We start from the raw sequence: 6000 nt of genomic DNA, 5'->3' as shown, positions 1-6000 counted from the left end.
GACCCTTTAGGAGGAATTGCATCATTGCAGAAGGAAACAAGAAGGGGGAATAGAACAAGAGAGCATCTTCTGGTTGATTTTTGAAGTGTTTATAGAAGAAGTTTCTGAGCATGGGGGGAGACAGTGGGAGTAAGAGGATTTTTAAGATGTTTTGCTGAATGTTTAGACTGTGTGCCCATTCAGGCACTTTCAATTGCAGTAAAGGGATTGCAGTGAAGATTAAATGATTTTCGTTACTTTTGGAACACTGGGCCACTGTTTCTTTAAATATAAGCCGAATTTAGTATTGAGCCATGAGGATCCTGGGCTTTATATGGGCTTAGACAGTTACAATATAATGCAGTGTTGGGGAAAGTTAAAGCTTTGGGAATGGGAAGGGAGGAGTATTTCAGGAGAAGGAAAATGAGCAAAGGCAGGAACTCTGGGAAGAGCCGGGTGTGTTCTGGCATCTGAAAGCAGGAGGGCATGGCTGGAACACAGTGGCATGAAGGCATGAAGCTGCAGACAAGGCTGCCCAGGACACAACCTGCAGGTCCTGGGAGGCCATGTTAAGGGATCAGAACGCCATCCTGTTGGCATCGAGGAGCCATCAGGAACTGTGAACGAGGAGAGGGATGATTTACACATCTCTAGTTAGTTGTTGACACCGCAGAGCATAGCGTACCACCTGTGCAAGCTGAGCTCTTTTCATGAACCCACAGCCACAGGATGGAAGGTTGCAAACCTAAGGGAAATCAGCAAGGAAAGCAGAAGAAGCTGAAGGCTTAGAGCTTCCTGGCAAGCAGAGGGTGTCATACCTACCTCCTCACCAGCTGCCAGACCTACAGAACAATCTCTTTTGTTTTGTTTTAATACCACTAGACAAAACTAGAAAATAAAAAGCTTATTTTATGTTTATACCCATTCTTAGCAATAAAAGTGGTAAAGTTGTTGTTTCTGTATATCTGGATAGTAGTATTGACTGCATGGCTGCTGGCTGCTCTGTGAAACAAAGTGTTCTTCATTATTGCCTTCTTGAAGACACGCCTTTGTAAAAAGGGGGGCGGGGAATTTAATAAAATGGGTAATGTTTTCAAACCTAATGTTCTGTTATACAGCAATTTGACAGCATACTTTTGCAATATTGATTCTCTCCTCCATTCTTTTTTTTTTTTTCGGTACGCGGGCCTCTCACTGTTGTGGTCTCTCCCGTTGCGGAGCACAGGCTCTGGACACACAGGCTCAGCGGCCATGGCTCACGGGCCCAGCCGCTCCGCGGCATGTGGGATCTTCGCGGACCAGGGCACGAACCTGTGTTCCCTGCATCGGCAGGCGGACTCTCAACCACTGCGCCACCAGGGAAGCCCCTCTCCTCCATTCTCTTTCCAAAGTTTTATGATGTTACATAGCCTTGAGGAGTGTAACAGATGTGATCAGCTACCTGAATCCCCTTCAGGGATAAAAAGGCCCTACTCCAGCTCCTGGAGTGCCACCAGCTGACAACACTCATCAGCCACTTGGGGGTTGCCACAGCTTAAGGGAGACGCTTCCCTTCCTTAAAGCCATGCTCCCTCCCTCCTCAACCATATCCAAAGACTGGTTGATGCAGGTTTATAAAGGCTCAGCTCTCTCTTGCCAACCCCGGACATCTCTAAAGGGCATCACATCTTCGTCATTCCCTGAAGGATCATGTGAGGCTTCTACTGGATCTGTATCCCAGCTGAACTTCTCCCTTTGCCCATCTTTCCTTTGCTTCGACAGGTATTGATCCCAAGAGCACTCCCTAGTACAGCCCTGGAAAGCAGTTGTGACTCAGCCCTCTGTGTTCCACACAGACAAGAAGCAGAAAATTGTGTCATGTTAAAGAACAAGGCCTGAAGGTATATGCAGGTGTTTTACTATCTGGAGGGACGTGAAGAATGAGAAGTGAAACCTGAGGTCCCACCTACAGGTATGTGTATGACTCAAGTTCTTGTTTGGTAGTGGTGAAAACTAAAAACTACTTCATCTCCTGTTGATTCTCTTTCTTGTCTTCTTCCCCTGTCCCTCCAACCTTCCATCTCCATTCTTTCCCCCTTCCCCTACCTCATGTGCCATCTGTACACAAGCCCAGTGAACTGAGAAGCAAGGTGTCTTAGCCCATTCAGGCAGCTATAACAAAATACCACAGGCTGGAGGGCTTAGAAACAACAGAAATGTTTTTCTCACAGTTCTGGCGGCCAGAAGTCTGAAATCAGGGTGCCAGCATGGTAGGGTGAGGGCTTCCTCCAAGTGGTAGACGTCTTCTTGCAGCCTTATAAGGTGGAAGGGGCAAGAGAGCTCTCTCAGGGATCTTTTATAAGGGCATTAATTTTATTCATGAGGGTTCTGCCCTCATGACTTAATCACTTCCAAAGGTCTCACCTACTAATGCCACCAATTTGGGCATTACCATTCCAACGTAGGAATTTGGGAGAACACAAACATTCAGACGTAGGAATTCGGGAGAACACAAACATTCAGACCACTGCACATGGCAAGACTCCTATGGTCTAAACATTGTCTCCTACTGGCCAGCACACCTTCATCTCCTTTACACACAGAACTTCACCACTGAAGCCATTCTTCTGGATAATTCAGGTCAGAAGCATGAAGCTCCTACTCAGATACATGCCTGTTAAAAGGGAAAGGAGACTCTGAGAGCCTCTGCATATTTTGCTAATTAGTCTTTGCCTGTGTACAAAGATTTTTTTTTTCTGGTTTACTTAGGAAAACATTACTATGGAGTGGAGCAAAACTTGGCTGAGAATCATGAGATGGCAGATAGGACAGATGAGTTTCAGCAGGATCAGAGGGCACTTGGAAGTCAGCCAGAAGGTCCAGGTTTTCTGGGGGTAACTTCCCCTCCAAGAGTGTAGAAAGAAATACAATCCAAAGTGAAGGACACGGTCCAAACTGCGGGTACCTCGGAAAGATGCCCTGCCTTTTCTCAATTTTACCCACTGGCTGGTTTATCAAAAACCTCTCAGCTGTCAGAGTAAATGGACACTCCCTGCATTGTCTGACCCAAACTTTGAGTGACATTTCATACTGTGGGCCAGCCCTTCCTTTCAGAGGCCCTCCTCCTAGACCTTAGCGCCCACTTTTCCACTATCTTCCTTCTGCCGCACCTTCTCAGGCTCCCCTGGCTCCTTCTCTGGACACCATCCTGCCTTTATTTTTCTCATTTATACATTTCCCAATGAGAAGTGATGAGTTCCTGCACAACTACAGCAGTAAGGGGGACAGGGGGAGAGGAGATATCAATGTGGAGATTATTCAGAGGAGGTTTCAACTAACTCAAGTCAAAGATGTGGGGAGGAAGCGGCCCTGAGCTCCCCCCTCTCCCCAGCCTGCCCACCCTTCAGTCAGAATGAGAAGCCCCTCCAGGGATCCCACAGCACCGTTGGAATACATCTGCTGGCCACTGCCCTCATCGCATGGTCATTGTGGATTTATTTGTCTGTGTTTCCTACTAGAATGTAAGGTCCTTGAGTGCAGAAGGTCCCTGTTACCTCCACAGAACCTGACACATCGCAGGCATCCTGTTACTGAGTAAATAAAGAAATAAAATATAGGCATCCCCTCAGGTTTTATTGCACCTCACTTTATTGCGCTTTGCAAAGATTACATTTTTTACAAATTGAAGGTTTGTGGCAACCTGACATCGATCAAGTCTATAGGTGCTATTTTTCCAACAGCATTTGCTCAGTTCACATCTCTATGTCACATTTTGGTAAATCCTGCAATATCTCAAACTTTCTCATTGGTATTATACTTGTTATGGTGATCTATAATCAGTGATCTTTGATGTTACCATGGTAATTGGTTTTGGTTTTGTATTTTTAAACTAAGGTATGTACATTACTTTTTTAGACTTGCTATTGCACACTTAATAGATTACAGTACAGTGTAAACATTAACTCTTGCATTCACTGGGAAACAAAGTATTCGTGTGACTCACTTTATTGTGATATTCGCTTCATTGCAGTGGTCTGGAACCAAACTTGCAATATCTCAGAGATATGCCTCTACTTAGAATATGTGCAAATAAAAATGTAGCAAAAGGTGTCATATATATTTAAAACGAGCTTCCCCAAGATGCTCAAATGCTGGTCGTGGTATCAAAGTTCCAAATTCCTCACTGACTGCAAGAGAAAGTGAAAACCTCATCCTCTTCTTCAACTTCTTTGAAATTCTTCTTTACTTATAATCATTAATGTGCTGTTTAGCCTGTAATTGTTCTGCTTATATGAGTTCTGACTCTTGAGCAAAGCCTGAAGGCTGAAGTCATTCATTCTCTTACAGACTTTGGTATCAACTGTATCAGGAGCATAGTGTGGCTGCTTAATAAATAAGTTAATACATGGATTGATTACTCCGGACCTTGGACCAGAGGCTCCAGCCAGGTGGGTGGGCTCCACTTTATTTCCTGATCTGTCCCCACCCTTTCTTCTTCTGACCACATCCCACCAACCAGCCAGCCCTTTCAAGCCTCCTTTCCCTTCCTATAATCCCCCAAACCCACAGAACCCCAAATTCCCAAAGCACATTTGCACTTATTCACACACTGTTTGTCTTTCAGTGCCACCTAAATGATCATGTGTTACAAATGCCATATGACTTCAGCTAAACTCTAAGTTCCTGGAGGGCAGGAAATATGTATTTTAACCTTTATATCGCTCTCTCTATAGTTCCTTTCACTGTGCTTTACATGGACGCCTTTCAAAATATAAAACCAACTGGTTTAAGTTCAATTTTAAATACTCTGTTAGAAAATACCTCAAACTTTAATGCGAACCGTTCTTCCAGAGTCAGAATAATGTACTCGGGGATCCTGAATCTAGGCCCTCTAGGATCCTCAGTTAGATGCTTCCAGTTCCTGGGCCTGGAGGTGGGTCTATAATCTCACCCCTTTAGTTCTGTGCTTGCTTAAATTACTGTAGGTGTTTGGTCACAATTATAAAAGCATTTTTCATGCTTATGACATATTTTCCTTAATTATAAATGTAATTGAGGCCACCAATCAATTTTTCTTGAATGGACAATCATAGGCCCCATATCCAGGTTGATTCATTTCTACGTATAAATTCCTGTCCTACCGCCTGTTTGTTGGAAATATCGAGATACATAGATCGTAAGTGGAACCCTTTAAGAGGAATTGCGTTTAAATCATTCCTCTCTGCTGCCCCCATTAAGAATGAGGCTAGCCAGTCCCTTGAATAAACGGAAATCAGAATCCCTAAAAATGAGAAGGGGGAAGGAAACAAGAATTCGATTCTGCCAAATGCCATGCACCATTGACCAATCTTTCCTTACAACCTGCCCCCTCTCTCTCCAACGGTCTAAAACACAACGTGGAAGACAGCAGTGACCCTGAGTCCCAAACTGTCAATGCCATTGCAGGGTAACAAGTTTTCTTCTGTCAGATCTGGTCACAGACCGGAAGCAACTACAGGCAGACAATCGCTGCAGAGGAGCGTTTTCTAGTCAGGCTTGTTCTATTTCACTTCAGGCTTGTTACATTTCACAGCCCCAAACCAGGAAGTGCTGTTTAAAATGAGCCAAAGACAAAAGCAATCCAGCCTCCAAAACAAAATTCGGCAGCCTCCAGAAAGCCTATAGGGTTTTAAACTTGGGACTGTTCTTCGGTTTCGATTGAAACCTAAGGCTTCCTCCACATAAAACATCATTAAACTTTCAACACACACACACACACACACACACACACACACACAAACACACTCTCTCTCTCTCTCTCTCTCTCTCTCTCTCTCTCTCTTTGGTTTTGTTAATCCTCTTCCTAATCCAGACGGTCCAGGCTTGGGCCCGATTTCAGCTGGTAAATTCTTCTCCTAGCTAAACCAGGACAGATTGCAGAAAAGGTGTCTAATTCTTGAAATTCTTAGGGTGGGGTATTGAGGCGTAGACGGGCCACACCCGGGTCCCGCTCTCCGGTTGCAACTGCAAGCCAAGTCTGGGCAAGTTGAAGGAGGAACCCCG

Source organism: Mesoplodon mirus (genome assembly GCF_964341445.2).
Source record: "Mesoplodon mirus genome assembly, chromosome: 5".
Lineage (NCBI taxonomy): Eukaryota > Metazoa > Chordata > Mammalia > Artiodactyla > Ziphiidae > Mesoplodon > Mesoplodon mirus.
The sequence above is the reverse complement of the archived record's forward strand: the minus strand, read 5'-3'. Positions refer to the sequence as shown.